We start from the raw sequence: 23,466 nt of genomic DNA, 5'->3' as shown, positions 1-23,466 counted from the left end.
GTTGTTTCACAGTTTAGCAGCTGCAGTTGGTTAAAATGGTAGGTGTGTGTATTGTGATATGATTGGACTGATATTTAATGATACTGCTACTTTACCTTTTTTCAATAGACAAATTGAGATTTACTCAAGGTGGAAACAAAATTCTGAACAGACAACCACAGTCTTTCATTATTACAGTGCAGCTTATTGCAGTGCCTTAAACACACACACACACACACACACACACACACACACACACACACACACACACACACACACACACACACACACACACACACACAGACACACACACACATACACACACACACACATGCAACTAACCTCCATTCAGCAGCAGCTATAAAAGAAAACACGCACACATGGAAAACTAACCTTCGTTCAGCAGCAGCTATATAAGAAAACACACACACGGAAAACTAACCTCCGTTCAGCAGCAGCTATATAAGAGAACACACGCACACATGGAAAACTAACCTCCATTCAGCAGCAGCTATATAAGAAAACACACACACACATGGAAAATTAACCTCCATTCAGCACCAGCTATATAAGAAAACACACACGCACACGGAAAACTAACCTCCGTTCAGCAGCAGCTATATAAGAAAATACACATATAGAAAACTAACCTCCATTTAGCAGCAGCTATATAAGAAAACTTCAGGTCTTATACAAAAGAAAGAAAACCAACTAAATATCTCTGTTCTCATAAAAGGAAGAACCTAAATACTCCATTCCATGCTTGCTTGCCCTGCGAGAGCAAGCTACCCAGCAAGACGTTGCATTCCCTTCTCGCAAGACTTGAGACAGAGACAGAGCAAGCTAATAGGTCCTAGCCTGCAGACATTGCAGTCCAATCCCCTTCAAGTCTATGCAGTTGTAACTGCATAGACTTCTGGGATCTCTGTTGTTTGAATGGTGTTTCCCTAATCCGGACTGGTTCACTAGCAGTCTAGATTGATTCCTATGTGTGACGGACTCGGGAATAACACGTATGTAACCTCAATAACCTATCCTTTTCTCAATCAGTCACCAACTGGTTTCAGAGTTACCTGTCTAACCGCCAACAATCCATTGTATGGCAGAATGACATATCTCCCCAACTACCTGTCTCCATAGGGGTTCCCCAAGGATCCATCCTTGGACCCCTACTCTTCTCTGTTTTCACCAATAATCTAGCCTCTGCCACCAAACATGGCACACTCATACAATAGACAGATGACTCAACCATCATCTGCTCAGCCCAGTCCCTACCCAAACTGCAAAAAGTCACACAGGAAGCCTTTTCCTCTGTTGAAACTTGGTTATCTGATGCCCAATTAACACTTAACCCAAACAAAACTAAACTACTCATCTTCCAACCCACCAAACATACTCAAAACAACTCTCACTTTAACATCACAGCAAAAGACAACACCACTATATACCCAACTGAACACACCAAATTGCTAGGAGTGGAAATAGACAATAAACTAAAATTTGACATTCAAATATCTATGACCATAAAAAAAGTCCACAAAAAACTAGGAGTGTTATACAGAAATAAGCAACTTCTCACCAAAGCAGCAAAGATTTCAATAGCAAATTCCCACCTTATCTCCACCCTACTTTATGCCTCTCCAATATATACCAACCTAAGGCAATGCGATCTAAACAAGCTAGAGATCTGCTACAACAAATTTGCCAAATTCGCCACAGGGGCATCCTACCGTAGTCACCACTGTCTCTCACTTGCTGAACTGGTCTGGCTTGAACTCCCTCACCTCCTTCAGTGATATCAACTATCACTCACCCACAAACTAGTAAACCATCCACTAAATGTCCCATCCCTCCAGAATCTACTCCAACCCTATCGCACCACCAGACACTAAGATCCAGCAACAAAAATCACTTGCAGATCACTAAAGCCAATAACTCTGCTGGTGAAGCACTATTCTCTTGCACCATAGCCAAATTATGGAACTCCCTCCCACCCACAATTACCTCCGTACCATCATGCACCCATTTCAAAACTTTACTAAAAGCGCACCTAAAAACATGCTGACTATGCCCTTGCAACTCCCACTCTAATATCACCCACCCCATCCAACCACTACCTTTATTTCCATCCTACTAACTACCTTGATTATAGCAAGCTCAGATGCTCATAAGCCTAGTACTTATTATACAGCAGGAACTTCTTATTGTAACATTTGTTAATGTCTGTTATGTACTTCGCAGATAAAGATTCTAGTTATCTACTGATGTACTATGTTCTTCATCTGTAAATATGTTTGTAATTAATTGCTATGTTAAATTTTTAATCACTATGTAATCCAATGTAACTACTGTCTGTTTATTTTAACTGTGGAGCTTTTCTCCCCAGGCCTCCGCTGAAAATGGACCTACATCCAGTCGGACACTCCCGGTCAACAGATGTAAATAAAATAAATAAAATGTGTGGGTGGGGTTTTGGAATAGCATGTGTGGGTGAAGTTGTACAGTTTTGGGATCACTTTTGTTTTTATTTCTTTGCATTGTGTAGTTTTGGGATAATTTAATTTTATTCACAGCTGGGGGGGGGGCTGCAGTCCTGCAGGCCAATAGCATGAGCCGCCCCTGCCAGAAGAAATGATTAAAGCAATTAAGGTAAGAAAAAAGGAGTGTACCTAGATGGTAGAGTGTCAGGATTTTCTATGGTGACTGGAAATAAATAAGTTGCCAGTAAAGTGAATATGCTTGACCTTGGGCAATGTGAGGGCCCTTCTGATGATTATCTTGACTTTTTAGAATTAATATGGCAGGTCAGGACGAATGCTTGCACTCACCCTGGACTAAATTATAGACTTTCAATATGTCCCTTGTTGAAATTGAAAGCTGCTTTTTATGTTTAGAGTCTTTTATAAACATGTTTATAGTATCTAAGTAGATAATGCTATTTTTGGAATTTTGTGATTATGGTTTGAATGTATATTTATGCTTTTTATTTGACTGTTGTTGTATTCATGGGGTATATTTTTAGTTTAATGGTTCTTTGGAAATCAATTAGTTGGGAGGGGCATGTGTGGTTAGTTATTAGCCAATTAGAAGGCAGAAGTGTGTGTATTTAACACAATGGTTTTACCATTTTTATTTGTTCTGAAGAAATCTTGCGTTTGAGATGAAAGCACTCAATAAAACTTTATTTTTGGTACCTGTGGTATTCTTTGCTGCCTCCTGCTTCACTTGTTACTGGTTCATTTTGTTTTTTAAAGTGAATATGCCATAGAAATTGAACATTGAAAGTATATGTTTATTTAGTGGGAATGAAATGAAATGTAAAAACGATGAAACTCTCAAAAAAGTTGTGTGAAGAAATTTGTGAAAATGTTAATGACATAAACATTATAGATATGAATATGATTATGCATGGATATTATAAAGATATAAATATGATTATGCATGAATATTATAAACATTAGAAGGCAAACTATGGTAGAAGGATAGAGTAATATGAGTTATTTGGAATGAGAGAGTGAATGAAATTTTGTTTAACAGGAAATTAATTTTGGCAGATCTATTATGAAAAATCAGATTATGGTTGTGGAAGAAGGAGTGTGGATCAGTTATTGGGAGAATAACAGTGAGGATTTTATAAGAAAAATGATAGTATGAACAGAAATGTGTATTTATGTGTCTGTAAATATGTACATTTCATAAACAGGCAAACTATATTTTATGTTGTGTTAAATAATGGACCCCTAGTCATTTTGTAGGAGGAACTACTGCAATGAGTAGGCCATAAACCGCACTATACCAAAATGTCTTATTTATGTCAAGACTAAGTTGAAGAATTACTTTCATTGCTTGTGAAAATGTACAACTTGTATTGTTAAGTAGAAAAGCTGTTATACAAACTTTTGTTCTGCCAGTATATAACCTTAAATGTTATCCTTAATCTTATATAGTTTTTTATTTATTTGTTTATCTATTTGTTTTTGTGATTTGGTCTATATGTATTGTATTTGCCTGTCTAGCTTCTGTCATAGCTGAAAAAGGTTTTTGGATCAGCTTACTTACCACAGTAAGTAACATTAAATAAAATAAGTGAATGTCAAATTCTACTCTGAAACAAGCAAATTACTGTTTTTCTACCTTTTATTCTTACTTTTCCTCTTCAAATATGCAATTGTTATTTAAATCAGTAAAAGGCATTAGTAAGTTGAAGCAGACAGAAAAGGTTGTGACTCACAAGAACTAGCAGTCACTAGCAATCATTTAATAATTGAAAGGTTGTAGAATAGAAAGTGAATTACCAGACTGGCATAGATTAACTAGATGTTCAGATCTACTCTGAAAAATGAAGAAATGTGTTCCAGTAAGTATTACACTGTATTACATTTTTAGTTATTCAGAATACAGCACTGACTGGTATCTAGAAAGGATAGACATTGAATGATAAATCCATGAAAGTTTTTTGCCAATTTTAATATGAAATAGGATTTACAGATCTTTACAGATAAAAAGCTTAGCTCTGTTTCCCATTTCTTGTCAGAAGCAATTAGTTTATTTGTCTACTTACATTTACCATAAGCACCAGTTATTGAGTGCTAGATGAAGGAGCAAGTACAATTGTATCTTCCAGATTCAACTCCTGATATAGGACAGCTATAACAGCTGCAAGAGGTCATCATATTTGTTTATATAAATTATGATAACAAGGAGGTAGAAATAAGGGAAGTCATTCACAGCTTCATTCACTTACTGGAGAAATATGCAGTCATAGTCAAATAAATCATAGCTGCCTTTGCTAGTTTGCCTATGTCCAACAAATTTAGGGTCTGGCAATATGCAGGTAGTTGTCATTGGAGATAAGCTCAGAAATCTTAAGGATTAAATTATTTAAAATTTTATTTGAATAAAAATCCATATGTGGGATACCAGAATAGGTCTCAAGTTTAATTATAAAAAAATATAAGGATTTGCAATTTAGATACCACAAAGAACTGACCTTAGAAATGTGTGGCCAAGAACATGAGGTAATAAAAATATTAGGAATCTTGGGACAATCATTGATGATGAACCACCTTTCAAGTTCCATATACATGGCATTAAGTTTTGAGCCATTAGAAAACTTGGATTAATATTTGGTACAATGGATGTGAGAGACCCAGACACCTTAAAGGCATTATTTATAGCATAATAAGACAAAGTATTGAGTATAATTTAAAGTTTTGTACTTTAGCCATTGCCAATATTGTAACTATCAAATTGATAGAAAGGAAAAGTATTCTAAAAAATAAATTTTGGAAAAATGTAAACAATGAAGAAAATTTAAGGCATCTAATTTTTTTCTGCATCATTTATAGGTTAGTAAGAGGTAAATTGTGCATAGCATTTGGGGCTTCTACAGAAGAAGTCTTAAGGAAAGATCTATGTTTTTCTTTAAAAGATCAACCTGCAGAAATGAGAAAGATGGGTATTTTGCTCAGAACAAAAATGAACAGAAGTAAAAAAAAAATATTTTTTTATTACAGAAAATATACTTTGATTGTTGATCATTCTTCTAAGGAGTAGGGGAATAGAAACCCTGAAACTTTTAAACATCAACTTGACAATTGTATTGGAGAGTACACCTGCTTATTTGATACACAGCAGAATGTCATATTAAAGATCAGGCTGACTGATGGCAGCAAGCTATTTACTATGTAACTATGTAATAACATTATTCTCCATGACTGCTATTCTCAGAATTGATGTTGGTTCATGTTTTGAGAGTGATGGAATGAATCATGGTGCAAAGTCAAAGAAAATTGTGAAGTGCGGGATTTAGTTTGAACTCTGCAGGAGTTATTTTGCCAATCAATTATAGTCACTGTATCTTTCTTTATATCAGTTGAGGCAATTTATAACTTCTTATTTGCTCTACCACTACAAGGGAATAATTAAATAAAACTGTGTCAAATACCATCAAATGACTGATTGAAACATGAAGTTTAAGGAAATAGGCAATTGCATCTATTTATGTTGGGCTTGATAATTTGATGGTTGTTATAGTAATGTGTGAAAAGCTCAGTGATATGCATAATGAAATATATGATTCTTTAACCAATATTTAATGCATAAGAATTTAACTTGGCTTGATTTTCATATTTATTTATTTTTATTTATTTTACATTTGTTAACCAGGCTAGTCCAACTGGATACGAGTCCATTTTCAGTGGAGGCCCAAGGAGAAAAGCTCCACTAACTACTACTTAACAAGTCAAAAATATACAAAAGTTATACAAAAAAAACAATGTCATAGGTTAAATACAGGCTATATAAGAATTTGATTTCCATGTGAGGCAGAGCAGAAAACTGGGTTAGATAAAACTGCTAGGTTAAGGTATGTTATTCAAAGACATAAGTATTAAAGTCAAGAAATATGAATAAATAAAGAGGGATAGACAGATGGATTACAAAGATGGAAAGTGAAGTAAGCTTGAGAAATGATGAAGAAGGCCAGGTGAGAGTAAAGGAGGGAAGCAAAGTGAGAGAGAAAGGTTACCCAGGGTTGTTGCAGGAACATAGCCAGTGGTTGTTTAGGTAGAGTCTTAGATTGGATTTAAATAGTGGAATAGAAGTCAGTGTTGTGAGGTCTGGTGGAAGTTGATTCCAAATTTTGCCAATTGAGTTGGAAAAATATGGAGTCTCCTGCTACATTGTTTGATTTAGAAGTTTTTATCAGTATTTTGTTGAAGGAACGGAGATGCCTCATATTGTGATAGGGTGTTATGAGTGTAGAGAGCATTGGCGTGTTTTCAGGATGATAAAGGACTTTATGTGCAATAGTGAGTTGATAGTATTGTATGAGGTGGGGTAATTCCAGCCACCCTAGTTTTAAAAGATTCAAACAGTGGTGAGTTTTATATGGAGAGGCAGTGGCAAATCTGGCTATGTTGTTGTATGACATAGCTAGTTTCTTAAGGTTGTACTTAGAAAGGTTAGTGTATATAGAAGAAGCATATAATAGGGTAGAGATTAAGTGGGTTCTAGCTATTATAGTTCTAGCTTCAGGTGTTAAGAAAGATTTGATTCTGTATAGAGATCCAAGTTTCCTGTTAGTTGTTTTTATGGTGGAGTTGATATGAAAGTCAAATTTTAGTTGGTTGTCGATAGTAATACCCAATAGTTTAGTTGTTTGGTCTGGAACAATAAGTGTGCCATTGTTAGATGTGAGTGTGAAGTCAATAGGGGGAGATAGATGAGTGGGTGGAAAGATCAGAAGTTTGGTTTTCTTGGGGTTCAGGAGGAGGCAGTGGTTGGAGAACCATATAAGACTTGGCCTATATATGCAAGAACTCAGTGTGCGTGACTCTCTGCTAGAGTGTTAAAATCAGAAAAGAAGCCGCAAAATTAATTTTTTGTGTCTTCGCTTAATTGTATAGCCATTGAGAACTACCTTCTCTACTGCCAGTTCTGTTTACACATTTTATTTACTGCATGTATTTCCTGGTTTAAGAAATGTATAAGTCTGTATTTTAGGAGGCATTTGATTTCCGTGTGTATCTATGTGAGAACTTGATGTACTCCTGATCTTAGGGAAACTTTTCACAAATGGGCTTCAGATTCACCTGTTTTTCATTGGATATTTTGCTTCTTTAATATTTAATGCACAAGAATTTAGGTGGGCTTGGTCTTCTGATAAGACTTGGCTTACGTTTGCAAACACTCAGGTGTGGCTTACTGCTGGAGTTTTAAAATCAGAAAAGAAAGAAGGAAATTAATTTTATTGTATTTCTTTGTGTCTGCACAAAATATAATAGTCAGTTAGAGCTGCTTTCTGCCGTGCCTATTCTGTTTATATATTTTATTTACTGCTTCTGTTTCCTAGTTTGAGAAACCTGTAGGCCTGAAGATGTTTTCTCCACCCACCTGTCTAGTTCCTGTTATGCTTTTTAAACTTGGTGGTTTCCTAACATTTTAATATGCATAACACTGACAATTATATACATCAATGAACTAAAGGTCTATTGAAAAGAAAAAGTTTTACTGAAATATTGTCATTTAGTCCATATGACTTGTCCACGTGTAATCTAATAATCCATTTCACTTCTCCCCATTCTGTAGTGCTCCTAATGTTACCCATCCTTGGAATCCTAGTAATGAGGTCTAACACCATAAAATAAAACGTATGTGTAGGATCATTGTCAGAGACATTTTTTCTATGGCATATAATTATTCTCTTACTCTTTCCGTTAGTGTATGAGTGGTCATGCCAACATAAAAATCTGGGCACACTGTGCAATAAGCTAAATAACTAATGTTTTTGTCCTGCAATCAGCATAATGTAGAAACTTAAAAACTTTTTTCATAGTGGAATGTGTAAACCTATAATTAATAGCCAGACAGGACAACAATTACAATGCCTACATGCAAAAGTCCCATTTCTTTGTGATTCTATCTGGGTGGATATATTTTTCTCATATCAAAGGAGCCTCTTAAAAGACTTACAATTTTTATTACTGAAACTAGGGACTCCCCCTGCAATCTGTTTCAACTTATCATCTGCAACTAAAATGTTTAACTTCTTGTGTATGACATCACAAATTGCTCTGTTATTTGATGCATAGAGAATCATCACAAGGGCTAAGCCTCCTGTTTCTTAAACAATGGTTTACCTCTGTTTTATCTAACAGCATAGCTTCTATCAAATAATGGGCCACATTCTTCAGGTCTATATTTCTCTCTAAAAGATATTTCCCTAGAGTCTTTAAAGCAGCTTCACGTGTTTCTAGTTTAGTAGTTAACCTAGATATTCTTTGACCTTGTCCTTTGACGACATTTTTATATATATATAAGGAGGATGCATACTATATCTATATAGTAGATTGTTCTTCTTGCATGGCTTCCTGTATATTTCAGTAGAAATGGAGCCCCCATTATTACAAAGCAGTGCATCTAAAAACTCTATCTTATATGTAGACCATTTATCAGTGAACCATAGAACATGCATGGTAGAATTAATGTAAGCCAAAAATTCAGCCAATTCAAACTCAGTACCATACCACAACAGAAATATATCATCCACAAATGTCCTCTTTTATGGGATGAATTTAGAGTATTTTACATTAGATAAAATGTACGTCTTCTCCCAATGAGACATCACAATATTAACATAGGAGTTTGCCATTGCTACACCTGTTTTTTGTAGATAATATTTGTTGTCATAAAGGAACACATTATTGCTCAAAATCAGCTCTGACAGTTTAAAGTATAAAGTAATCTTATTAGATGGTGCGGCATGAGAGGCAGATAAAAATTGTCTAATATATTTTATTCTTTCATCTTTGGGAATCTTAGTGAAAAGTGATGTAACATCCAAAGCATCAAAAACTGGAATAGATGTAAATATATCTGAAAACACATATTCAGAAAGTGTAGTGAGAAAATGTGTGCCCTTTAAGATTTTATAGACACCATTCATTTTTAGATTATCTAAGGAATTTGTAGCAGCTTTGGACAATACATGATGTGCATGCAAGTTTTATGGCCTTCTTATTCTCAATATCAATATGAGTGCTTTTTTATTGATTGTGAGAAGCGTTTTTAGTAGTTGAGCAAATGGAAAGATTGTGTATGTTTATTTCAACTCAGACGCAACGTATATATATATATATATATATATATATATATATATATATATATATATATATATATATAAGATTCATGCTTAAGTGCAGATCCTATATTTAAATAAGAATGATTTATAAGTGTATTAAAGTGGATTTGATTTTTAGATGTTTTAAAATATTTTATTACATGCATTTCCTATATATCATAGTATATAAGTTCATAGGTTCATACTAGGCTATCTGCCCTAGGGCATTTATAAGCCTAGCTTTCGCCACCCATTTTAAATTTATTTTGCTATGCCCTTTTTCGAGGTTAGTATACCGTGCCTCTGTCTAACAGTGACACAAAAGTGATACCCGGGGTAAACCTACTATCTCCCATCCACTCATCAAGATTCCTCTTGAAGAGAGTCAATGAGGGACTCTGCCTAACCTGGACTGGGATTTTATTCCAGAGTAAAGGGAGCCTCTGGGTTATGAATCTGTCCCTCCAGCATGTCCTATTTATTTCAGTGTTGAGGTTCAAGTCTCTCGAGCATGTAGCTCGATGGGATTTGGATTTTCTGAGGTGCAGCATGTCCATTAATTCCGGGTTGGACATGGCTTTATACGTCAGGCACAGATCACCTCTGAGCAGGCGGTATGCCACTGAGTAGAGCTGGAGTTTCTTTAACCGGGCAGCATACGGCATCTGTTTGAGCCCTTTGATCCTCTTGGTGAGGTACTTTTGGGGTCTTTCCAGTTGCTGCAGGTGTCTGGTAAGGTACATCCCAAAAGGGGCATTGTACTCAATTATGGGCCTGATGAGGGATGATTAAAGAGGCACGATGACCTCCCCTGATCTAGATGTGAATCCTTTCATGATTAGGTGGGCTATATAAAATGATTAAAGTAGAGAAATAGCCCAAAAACAAATAAACAAGGTGATGGCAAAAGGCAGAAGAAACCAACCATAAAAATGCACTGAAATCCAAACAAAATTGTTTCATTTAAACCTGGCGGTTTATCTGACATTAACTTGATCTGCCATAATGTCTCCCTTTGTTCCAGGTAATTTTTAAAATCCCCGTCCCTCATATCTTGTTTGCAAACCTCTACAACTGAAAAAACAAATTTTTTGAAATTTGAACAAATAATAGAATGTTTAAACAAAGCACTATTATGATCTTCACTTTTTATGTTATATATATGCTCTTTAATGCGTGTCCCCAAACTTCTGGTCGTCATGCCCACATAGAAAGCAGGACACGCAGTGCACAGGGCAATATAAACTACACCAGATGTATTACATGTAATATGTCCAGGAACCTCCAAAGTTTTATCTGCAGTAATGACAGAAATAAATGAACCTGTCGAGATATATCTACAGATTTTACAGTTATAACAACAGAACATACCTTTTTTAGCAGTGTTAACCATATTAGTGATAGTACTATCACATTCAAGCAACTTTTTTATATTATAATTATTATGAAAAATAAAATTGGGTTTTTTACCAATCACTTCAGCTATATCTTGATTTCCCTGAATAATTCTCCAATTCTTTTCTAAAGTAGATTTAATGCGACTACTGTCAGTATTCATTTCCAAGGAACATACTAATTCAGCCTCAACACTACTGGGACTTAAATTGTGATAAACCATATCAGTATTTGATTTGTTTAGGATAGCTGGATAATGTGTTAGATGTTTATCAAAAATTTAATTTCCACTTTCTATCACTGAAATCTCATCATATCCCCTGTTCATAAAAAGAGAGGCAATAAAAACAAATTCCTGTATCAAATCATCTTTTTTACTAGTCATCCGGCTAGCTCTAATGAACTGGCCTCTGGGTATGTTTTTAATAACATGTTTTGGGTGACTACTTTGATAGTGTAAATAACCATTTGTAAATGTTTGTTTTCAAAAAATCTTGCTGTGAAATCGGTTTTCAACCTGATCCCACCAAAAACAAACATCTAGAAAATTAGTAGTTAAACCACTATTGCCTTTAGTGAATTTCAAATAACTAGACAAAGAATTAATGTTGTCAAAAAAGTCATCCACTATATGATCGTCACCTTCAATCATAAAAATTAAATCATCGATAAATCTGGAATAAAATACAATGTTAAATTTTTTACTTAACAGGGGTATATATTCAGTTTCCCACCATGCCATTACAGTATTGGCATAAGCTGGTGCAGCTGGGGAGCCCATAGCAACACCTCTAATCTGTTGGAAATATTGATTTTTAAACAAAAAGAAATTATTTTCTAATATAATTTCCAACAAATTACAAATGGTCGATATTGCATTACTGGAAAGAACATTTCTCTTTAATAAATAGCAACGTACAGCTTCTACACCTTCATCATGAGGAATACATGTGTACAATGACACAACATCCAGTGTGAAAATAATGTGTTTCTTCGGATCAAAAATCCCACTTTCTTGAAAATTCCTAAGCTTCTCTAAGAAATGCCAGGAGTCCCTGACATAGGATGAACAATCAGTTAATAGTGGCCCCAAAATAGCATCTAACACCAATGAAATTCCCTCAGTGATAGAGTGAGGTGCAGAAACTATCGGACGAAAAGGAGGATTAACCAACTGTTTATGTGTCTTGGGTATTCCAAAGATAACCCCTATTTTGGGGTGCTCAACTACACAAAAATTGTACAATTCAATATTGATATCCCCTGACATTAATGCTTCATAAAGATGATAATTAATGAAGTGAAATGATTTATAAATGTCAGTTAATGTTACCTTTTTATATTCATTTAAATTCTCCAGAATGTTTAACATGTTTACATAGTAGATTTCCTGCTCCATAATAACAATATTGGAGCCTTTATCACTTTTCATAAATCTATATTGTCCTGTTAAACTTCTAAGGTTCTCCAACGCTTTCCTTTCCAGTCTAGTTAAATTGTCCTTAAAATAGTTTTTAGTATTAAACAATTTGCCAATATCAACAATGCATAGTTCCTCAAATACTTTTATTGTATGGTGTAATTTTGGGGTATAGCAAGATGGTTTAATTAAACCACGATTAGTAGATGGTAAATCATGCATTAAATATGTTAAATTTAACTTTCTTGTATATTTTTTTATGTCTACAATTGTTCTACTATAGCTAGCCCTATTGCATGGTACAAAATTCAAACCATACTTCAAAACATTCATCTCACTATCACTGAATGAATGCTTAGTTAAATTTATTACATTAAAACAATCACTAGTTTCCATTAAATTTCGTCCTCTGATGAATTTGACCCCAAAAAAGTCCTTCTGCGGGTTAAAACTGTGCTTTTACTGTTGTTACCATGCTTATTGCCCAGAAGTTTTTTATTAGAAAGAAACTCCTTACTTGTGCTGTTAAAACTATTACTACCATTATTTTCTTTACTTTTACTGCGAGCACCTTCATCATTACTACTGCTTGTTCGTTCATTTTCCAAAACAGTATTAACTTGACCATTGTCAAACATTGCATTCCCTTGCACCATATCAGACATTAAACATTCAACATTTTCATCCCTTTTAAGGCAAGAAGCCATAGCAGCATTACTATCCGCAACTGAAACAGAAGCTGTTTCACTATTAACACGCTCTTCAAAAGTAAAAGCTGTTTGTCTCTTATAATTATTGTCATGCGCATTCAAAGCGCGCACATTCAAAGCAAAGTTATCATATGCTTTCTTATTTTTATAAACAGTAATATCATGATTTAATTTCTGTTGTTTTCTGTTCGTTACTTCAACAGAATGTTGTTGCACCTCTTTAGAAACACTCTGAAAAAATGTCCGATAATTTTCTTCAGTGGAGATCTCCCTTAACTGTTTTTCAATATCAATAATTTCATTTCTTAAATGTCCCATTTTTTGCTTGTTATTTTCTATTAATAATTTTAAAAAACTTAAACCAGCATCATTGAAAAATGAAACTAAAGTATTAAACATGGCACTGCCCAAACTAACACCGTTTGGACATTTAAAGAATCTTAGACCTTTCGGCACTATGCCGAGTTCAATACAATAAGTAAAGTAACAGTTCTCCAAATGTAATGATCTGTACCTTTTCAATAATTTTGTTAAATTTTCTTGTTGACCACTAGATATTTCCTGGTTAAATTGCGCAAAACATTTTCGTGATGAATGAAAAGGGTTTTCTCTTTGATTTAATAAATGCTGGCAGCCCACTTGTTTGTTTTCACGAGCGGAAAAAGGCAAACGTCTCTTTGCTTCACGTTCGTGCTGTACATCACGATTCTGGGCGGGACTACCCAAATCAATCACAGTCTCTAGTTCCTGTTCAAACCCTACGGGGCTAGAAACTTGAATTACATTGTCTGATCCATTAGATCTAGCCAACAAAGTCTTTAAGGATCCTTGAATGTCAATTAAGGTAGCCAGAAGCAAATTATTCAACTTTTCAGTCTGGATTTCAGTGCATTTTTATGGTGGGCTATATAAAATGTTTTTCTAACCACTTTTGCCACATGGTTGTCAAATGAGAGATTGCTATCAACTTGGCTCCCCAGGTCCCTAATTACTTTTTCCGTACTTAATGGATTACCACCTATGTGGTAATTTGTGGGCACTTTGTTTTTGCCAAAGGGGATGACTATACACTTTTTGGCATTTAGCTTGAGGCCATGGCTCTGGCACCAGTTGTCTGTTTCTATGAGGCCCTTTTGTAGGATGCTTGTGTCAGCTGGAGAGTCAATTATGGCACCCAGTTTACAGTCATCTGCGAACTTGGTCAGCCACAGTCATTCCGTGTTAGCCTGTACCTCCGAGAAATATATACCGAACAAGAGAGGTCCCAGGACTGAGCCTTATGGGATGCCACTTGTAACTGGTTTGGAGTCTGACATGGCTCCAGCAATTCTAACCATGTGGGTTTTGTCCTTGAGCCAGTTTGCAACCCATCTAGTGACATAGGGGTTTATATTTAGCTGGTGAGCTTATCTATAATGCTCGAGTGGGGTATTGTATCGAAGGCTTTTGCAAGGTCCAGGTAGGCTGTGTGGACCACCTTTTCCTCGTCAATGGCCTTGGTGACTGTTTCAAAGAAATCAACCAGGCTTAACAAAGCTGAACTGGGTAGGATCCAGTGTCTGTAGGTCCCCAATATCTTTATTTATGAGGTCCATGATGATCCTTTCCATAGCTTTGCAGACCAAGCTAGTCAGGCTTATGGGACGATAGTTTCCAGGATCCGTTGAGGCACCACCTTTGTGGAGAGGGACCACTGTCTTTGTACACCACTCTTTGGGTACATATCCTGTAGTAAGGCTGAGATTGAACAGTAGTTTTATGCTTGGGTATAGTTATTCTTGGAGTTCATGTAGGACGCAGCCCGGGACACCATCTGGTCCCATTGATGCTGTGATTTTTGCTTTGGAGAGGGCGGCTCTTACCTGAGCATCTGAGATGTCAGGGGGGCAACACTCTGCTGGGATAGATATTTGCCCTTTTGGTGGGGAAGGGGGGGAGAAGTTTGCGTTGAACCTGTCAGCTAGGATGTTGGCAATGTCTGTGGGTTCGGTGTATTTTTTGTCATTTTGCACTAATTCTGAGCATATCTGGGAATTCCCACCCAGGTTCCTAACATAACTAAAGAAAACATTGTGATTATCTTTAGTGTCATGTGCAATTTTTCTCTCGAAGCTGGCCTTAGACGATTTTATGAGTGCCTGTAGTTTTTTGCTAATACTGATCAGAGATGCCTTCCCTTTTTGGGATTTTGCTCTATCATGTAGTAGCTTCCTCCTTTTATTGTATAGTTTGTTTATGGCTGGGGTCCACCAGACAGGACGACTAACTTTGGAGGATTCGGTCTTGGTTTTATTTGGGATTGCATGATCCATGCATTCCTGACGGTGTTCATAGAATGCACTTATAAAGGATTCTGTGGTCTGGGCCGTATTTTCCACAGGCCCGGGGGCTTTGAAGGATTTTACTTCAGTTTTGAGGAGTTTGAAATTTGCTTTAGAGAAGTTTTTCACTGTGGTTTTCTGGGCAGGGGCTGGGGTCGTGATGTGACTATCTCGTGAGATTAGTTTATGGTCTGATCTTACCAGTGAGGGATACACTTCTGGTGTGGAGTATAGAGTCCCCATGTTGGTGATGATCAGGTCCAGTATGTTTTCCCCTCTTGTGGGAGTGGCAGCAAGTTGTTCCATAACATTTGAGTTTATAAATTCTAGGAACCTTTGGGCTAGAGTGTTGGAGCTAGAGTAATGCTCCCAGTCTATGTTATGGTAGTTGAAGTCGCCCAATATAATGGTGTTTGGAGAGACCTTCATATTTTCCAGTGTTCTCAGGAAGGCCGAGTGGGGTTCCTGGGTTTGGGAGGGTGGTCTGTAGCAGGCTATAAACTGGAAGGCAGTTTTACCCACTGTTAGTTGCACATGGATAGTCTCTGATGCTTCGTGCTGTGCCACCAACCTGGAGGTGTGGGTATCTTTGATGAATATTGATTCTCCCCCTCCTTTTGTGGTTTGGTCCAAGTTTTGGGGCCAAAAAATATGGTATGAGGTATAACTTGGTAGTGCTGGGGTGCTCTCGGGAGCCTTGAACCAGGTTTCTGTTACTGCACAGATATCAATGTTCTCCATGCTAAGGAGAGTTTTGAGTGTGTGCATCTTGAGGTTTAGACTTCTGGTGTTGAGTAGCATTACTCTTAGTTTCTTATCCCTTGTGATACCTATGGAGGTGGGTTTGTCTTTTGAGCCTTGCCTAAAAAAGGCACTATGGGGGTGGCAAGAGCCACAGTATATGGGATGCATAGTTATATTCAGAATTAGTTTATATATTCATGTCTTATTTAGTTAGTCTGGCGTTTATTATGAATTACATACTCAACAGTTTTTAATGGTTTTAAGTTATTTGTGAACTTTGCATTTGATTGGATAGTTCAATTTTATGAAATTGTGATGTGAATCGACATTACCTAATTAAATGTGAATTGATTAATTACTGTCTTTAATGTCTGATAAAATATCTTTGTAAGGATGTGAAAGTGCTTATGATCTGAATAAACGTATTTTATTTTATTTAATACCCTGTTGCTGTGTTTGTTCCAGTTTAGTCTCTTTTTTGCTTTTCTACGTGTTTTTGTGACCAACAAACTTCATCCTCCTGGGATTCTTCTTTTTTGCTTTCAAACTTGGAATTAATAGAGGATCTTACCATTCAATCTAATGACATATTCATGGGTAACAACTACCTCATTATAAAATGGGATACTTACATAACTAAAAATATACAAGATGAGAGATTTCTGGACTTCGTAAATAGAAACATCTTGGATCAGATAGTGCATACTTCCACTAGCGGTGCAAACATTACTGACTTGGTACTCACAAACATGGGAAAATGCTATATACCCTAGTATAGTGTTCTCTGGCAAGATCAGACCACAAGGCTGTCTAGGCAAACTTCCTACTACTAAGTGATAACTCATTAAAATTTTAAGCCCCACCTCAAACTGAAGGAGAACACAGTTGCTAACGTGCAATTGTTCAGAGAAACTATGTAAGATCAAGTCAAATAATGCATTGAGACAGCTATGCCTACCAGAAATAAATCCAGAACTACCTCAAAAAACAAACCAACCTAGTGGAATTGAAAAGCAAATAGGTTGTACATCAAAAGAAAAAAAAGAGATCATAGCCAAGATTAGGAAGGGCTATGCCCAGCATGATAAAAACAATCTCATCAATCTAAACAAACAATTAAGAGGGCAAATTAAGTCTATTAAAGACAAATTTGAGGTAAAGATAGCCTTGCAGTAAAGGATAACCTTTCTTTAGCTATGTCCGGTACCTGAAAGACAGCACACAGGAGTTTGCAGAACTGATTGTAAATGGAACCACCTACATGGAGCCTGAAGATGCAGCAAATCTGTTCTCTGCCAGATTTGTTTCCAGTTTTACTCCCCCCAGTTGCTTCGCAGGAAAGACAATCAAACATTTATCTTCAGCTATGATTAGCAAGGAGATCCTAAATGCCATCTTTAAGGCCAAAAACAATGCATCAATAGGCCTTGATAATATCCCATGATGTCTCCTAAATAACCTGAAAAATGACCTATCAGAACCACTGGAGTCATGTCTATTTGTAGTTTCCAGACAGGCTTTGTTCCACTCAAATGTAGAACAGGAAAGGTCATCCCTCTGAATAACAGCAGTCCATCAATGGACCCCAGTAACAACAGACCCATAACTTTGACTAGCCTCATTTGAAAGGCCATAGAAAGAATTATCAGGCAAATGATTAATAGGGACATCATAAACCTTCAAACACTGGATCCATCCCAGTTTGGCTTCTTTGAGGGCAGATCATGGCTACACAACCTAGTGGACATTTTAGAGAAGGTCACAAAGGCAAGTGATGAGGGCAAAGTGGTGCATACTGACTACCTTTGCCTCAGTAAGGCATTTTATACAATACCCCACTAAGGCAATGAAAACAAACTCACAGATACAGCATAATCTTCTGCGTTACTCACTGGATAACCAGCTGGTTCTCAGACAGGACCCAGGAATTATGACTGAGGGAACCACCTCCACAAAGAGATCAGTCTCTAGTGGAGTCCCTCAGATCTTTGTGTGGGTCTCCTCCTTTTTGGAATGTACTTCTTAGAAGTCAAGTCCAATGTCAAGAGTCAAAAGCTGACCAAGTTTGCAGAATCCCTCAAGACACTAACATCTTACATGAATCACTAACACAGACAAATGACTAGTGCCAAAGCCATGACTTAAAACTCAGTACTAGGAAATGCATATTAGTACTCTTTGAGAAGTCAGCCACTCTAGAAAGTTTCCTGATCAAAAGTACACCCCTAACAGTAGAACCAGTAGTCATGAGATTTGGAGATAGGTGTAGATAGTGACCTTGCTTTTGACCAACTGTACCTAAGATAGCAAGGAAATCTATAAGCAGGTCCAAATAAGTCTCCAATCTGCTATATTCAGTGCTCATAAGGCCCATCATTGAGATGATACCCCCTTTTGGTATGTGCGTGGTCAGGCACATGGAACAACTGGAACTTCCACAGAGGTTCCACACAAAAAAAAAAAAAAAAAACCAGAAAAAACTGCATAAACAGCACAAGCTATGCAGATCACCTGAAAGCCCTACCTCTATGTTCTGTTTCCTACAGACTATTAATAGGAGATCTATGCCTGACAAACAAGGCATCCTTGAATCCCATTCTGATCGTCCTTTTGCATATCTGAAGAATGAGTAGCATCATAATTACTCGATCTATGTATTTAAACATTGCTTTCGACATAAATAGGGCACATTGGAGGAACATGTGCATGTCTCAGAGAATTCACCTCCTCTGAAACAGGTTTCCTATCCATGTGAAGCAGAGCTTTTCCTTAACCATGTTCAAGAAAAACCTGACCTGCGGATGGGAAATGAGAAATAGACCTTGGATCTACCTCCCATGTCTCTAATGGGCAGAGGCAGCCTGTAAATCTTGCTCTACCTTATATGTACTACTTATAACCTCTAATGCACATAAACTAGTGGGCTACATTTAGGGTGCTTGGCTAGATTTATAAAGGCCCAAGTGGTCATTAGCATAATATGAGCCTATGAACCTATGAACCTATGATGCCGAAAACTTCCTTCAGGGCATATTCCATTTCATCTTCTTATTGCATCTACACTTCTGGTAACATTTGTTAAGAAAAAGAAAGGGACCAAATACATTACTGACTTCAAGACCAAAAAAATGAACCCTGCAGAAAATGATCAGATCTGGTATCCTTAAATAAGCATGTGAAACATGAAAAATAAAACTGGATGATATCCTGAACATATAAGAGATGAGTCACTAACACATAAATAAGTATGGCTCATGTATCTAATATTGCTGTCTCTTTGTACCAAGATTCTACTCAGAATGGTAAGTACACATGTGAAAAGTGGGGATTACTGGCATAAAGAAAAGTGATAACATACAGAATAATGCTTTCAGATTTAGCAGATAACTCAGATTTGTCAGTAGAGGAAAAAATAATATGTATTATGACAAATATTCTAGAATGACTTTTAGCTGAGATGACACCCAGTATCACTATATTGAGTGATCTGAACATGAAATCTGTGGAGGGAGTGTCTTTGATGTCAAAAGCCTTATACTGAGGGATTACTGAGGGATGTAATGAATGCTTTATGTAACAGTTGCACGAATCTAGGAAAACTTATAACTCATAGCTTTATGGAACACAGTTCTGCAGTAAAATATATGTCTGTAAACTGCTACTGTAGCTACTGTAGCCAAAATGATGTCTTAAATGCAAATCCTTTACAGCTTCTTACTTTTAATGTTTCCTGTAGTAAAAACTGCTTTTCTAGTTGTATGACTAACATTCCAAATCATCCTAACAAAGGTAGTTTTAATCACTGGCTGTAAATAACTGTTACCTGAGATCATTGATGGGAAAAGATGTCTTAATAGCTTGGTTCTGTACAGGGACAACATCATCTTAATTACATTGTTCTACTTAGTGTCTAAATTTATTTGTTTTATTTGTCTTTTTTGACCAGAAAAGTCCAACTTGGCAAAACTCATTTTCAACTGAGGCCTGAGGAGGAAGGCTCCAGCAGATACATTTAAGATACTCATCACAAAATAAATATTTTATAAAGATACATTTCACAGATACTTCTTAAGACACTAGATAAAAATAGGTAACTGTTCTGTACTAGTGACATTATACAAAGATAAAAGTAGTATATCTTCTGAGGTGACATTATAAATGTCATTAAATCAAATTCCAAGTATAATACATTTAATATGCAAACAGTTCACATGAAATATATGTGACAAGCAGATTTTAAATATGGTTTATAAGACATAGATAAGACAGGTAACCATATAGATGTTAAGAATAAATACAACTGAAGTAAGCAGCTTGAAACTAGTCAGAAGGTAGTTAATAGTTAAAGCTATAAGACAGAGAAAGACATGGTATAGCTGATGAGTCTATGATAGTTGGGTTAGTATACTAGGATACATACTGACACAGAACCTAATTATAAAATGAGTGGAGAGTATTTGGAGAGGATGAAAAAAGTGGGAAGGTAAGAAGCAAAGTGAAAGTTAAGATAGAAAGGTAATTGATGAGGAGTAGAAATGTTTGCAGTCTAGAAGGGGATAGTGGTTAAAAAAGGGATAGGGGTATGAGAAGTAAAAAAAACAGGGTTACATAGGTGAAGAGCAAGTGAACAACCATATGTGGCTCAGATGTTACTTTAGTAAGGGCTTAAAGATGGAAAGTTTCTTGCTCTGTTTTAGGTATGTTGGGATGGTGTTCCAGAGTTGTTGTTGTTTGTCTTTCGGCTCTTTCCCGGTAAGGGGTTGCCACAGTGGAACTCCGGTCCGCTAATGATTGGCAGCAGATTTTTACGAAACGCCAAGGTGCCAGCTCGACGCCCAAACTTCAACAAAGGCACGCCCATTTACGCAAGCATGTCTTTTGAACGCTACGCAACGCAGGGAGGACATGCAGACTCCACACAGAAGGCACTCCCAAGCCAAGCCAAGAATTGAATGGGAGAACCTCTTGCTGTGAGGTAACAACACTACCGCCGTACCACCGTGGCATGGGATGGTGTTCCAGAGTAAAGATACAAAACTGGAGTATAGTAAATTGCTTGCTGAGCTATTAGACTGTGTTGTGATTATTAAGATTTTATTAGATGAGTGAAGGTCTCAAAGGGGTAAATAGTGCTACAGGGTGTCTTTTAGTGCTGGGCATTTTTCTGCTGCATGTGTATGATTATGTGCAGTAATAGGTTGTAAGCATGTTAGATAGCTGGGTAGCTTAATCTAGTTTAATTGTTAAATGGCTGTGAAGTGATGAAAAGTATACGTAAAGTTGACAATTAATTTGGCTACTTTATTGTAACAGACAGAGAGATTAGCTTTAAGTGTAGTTTTTAGTTTGTAGGAATAGGTGAAACATATAGTGAGAGCAGAAGAAGATAGGTAAATGCTAGTGTCTGTCTTGCATTGTCTGTCAGGTAGTGTTTTATTTTATACATGGACCTGCGTTTTTGGTGTGTTTTTTACTGGCAAATTTGAGGTTATTGTCAATTAGGTCACATCAAACGTTTTGTCTGGATTAGGTTTTTAATTTTTGTGTTACTGGCAGAGCCAGATCAGGGTCAAATGGGGCTGTAGTCAGGATAATGGATCAGAAGTAGACATTCCAGTATCCCATTGCTTGGCTATTTCAACAAGTTACCCTGAACACTGTTCAGACTTGTCAGTGTGGATATTATTTTCTCCTTTAATTGATTACAAATATATAGATTTATTTTAAAACTTTTATTTCAAACTTTACAGCACAAATGCTGATAGCCATTTGCTAAACACAACAATACAGTCTCACAATGAAAACAGACCTAGCATGAACAACAGTAAACTTCTTTGCCCCTTAAACTCACATTCATTGAAACTGCACTGAACATCACATTCATAGAAAATACACCAGGCTCAGTGCTGGAATAAGTTTATCTTTGGGCTGTTTTCTAACCATGGACTCCTTGCACACAGTTCCAGGACCATGTATATATGCATGTGTTCTTTGATTCACCTTCCTGATTGTATTAAATGATATTCCTTATATAATACAGCACCACTTGTTATAATGTGCTTTAAATTTGTAGTTTTTAACAATGTCCTGTAAGGAATGAAACAAAATGTATGAACCAATAATGAAAGAACTACCCAGTTCAGAACATTTTAACCATAAAAGGCCACTCAAACGTCTGCCATTACAATCCACCAATATCAGTCAATATGCACAATTTCTGCAGAAGTAAAAGTCTTCTGATTATTTCCATATTAAATAGAACTGCAGCTAATGAAGAGATTGATGCTGGCAAACTACTTTGCATTTCAGTATTTTGTCTACAAATTCAGTGCCCGCTGCCCTTGAAGAAAAAATTGCTCATGTTACATTAAAAAAACAAAAAAACTGGTGTGCTGGTAATATTGCAATAGGAATTGCTGGCTAACTGACAATAGGTTCATAGTTATTAGGTATCTCATCCAAATGAAGACATTTAGAAGTGCAGCATCCACATCCTCCTTATGCTGTACAGTGGTGTCAGCAATCAATCAACCTGTTGTGGGAAGATAAATCACAACCTTCTGCACCCAAAGTATGTGTCCTACCTACTACATCACTGACACTGAAAAGCATAGCTTTAAAACTCTATGACTGACATTGACAGAGTGTAATCCTCATTGATTAACAAAAGCAAAACAATAAAAAAAAATAAAAACAAGTAAATAAAGTTAAAGGAGACCCGACAGTTGCTGTGGGGATTTAAGGTACTTGTCTCCCCTTAATTATTAAGGTTCAGGATTTAACTTTGAACTAGTCAGTGCCCTTAAGTGGGGCATTTTATCCACACACACCTGCTCTAAAGAAAAGAGCAGCTGTGTACTCACTGGAACAGATATGTTCTGCATATCCATTAAGGTGGATCCTGTTGCTCTGTATCTCTCCCATGGATCTTGTTAAATAGCCCATAGATTATTACTAGTGAGTCTGATGTTAGCATATAATGCTGAGGTTTTTGAGGCTTACAGAAGTCACAAGTAATTTATCCCTTGAGGTCCTAATGCCTGTGTTGTTTATGGAAATATATGCTCCCTTGAGGTCCTAATGCTGGGGTTGTTTTACCGAACATTTTTTATTATTATTTTTATAGTAAAGCTGCCCACCCCCCCAGCAACTGTCTATGTCGATAGGCAGCTGTCTATGTTGCCTGGTCTTAGATCAGGAGCTGGTTGTTGGATGAAATTATTTTGAAATATTGTGTTTCATTTTAGTATTGTTTAGGATGAAGAATCTAAGTTT

The sequence above is a fragment of the Protopterus annectens genome, chromosome 2.part2 (genome assembly GCF_019279795.1).
Source record: "Protopterus annectens isolate FY-2018-M chromosome 2.part2, PAN1.0, whole genome shotgun sequence".
NCBI lineage: Eukaryota > Metazoa > Chordata > Ceratodontiformes > Protopteridae > Protopterus > Protopterus annectens.
This window is presented reverse-complemented; position numbering follows the sequence as displayed.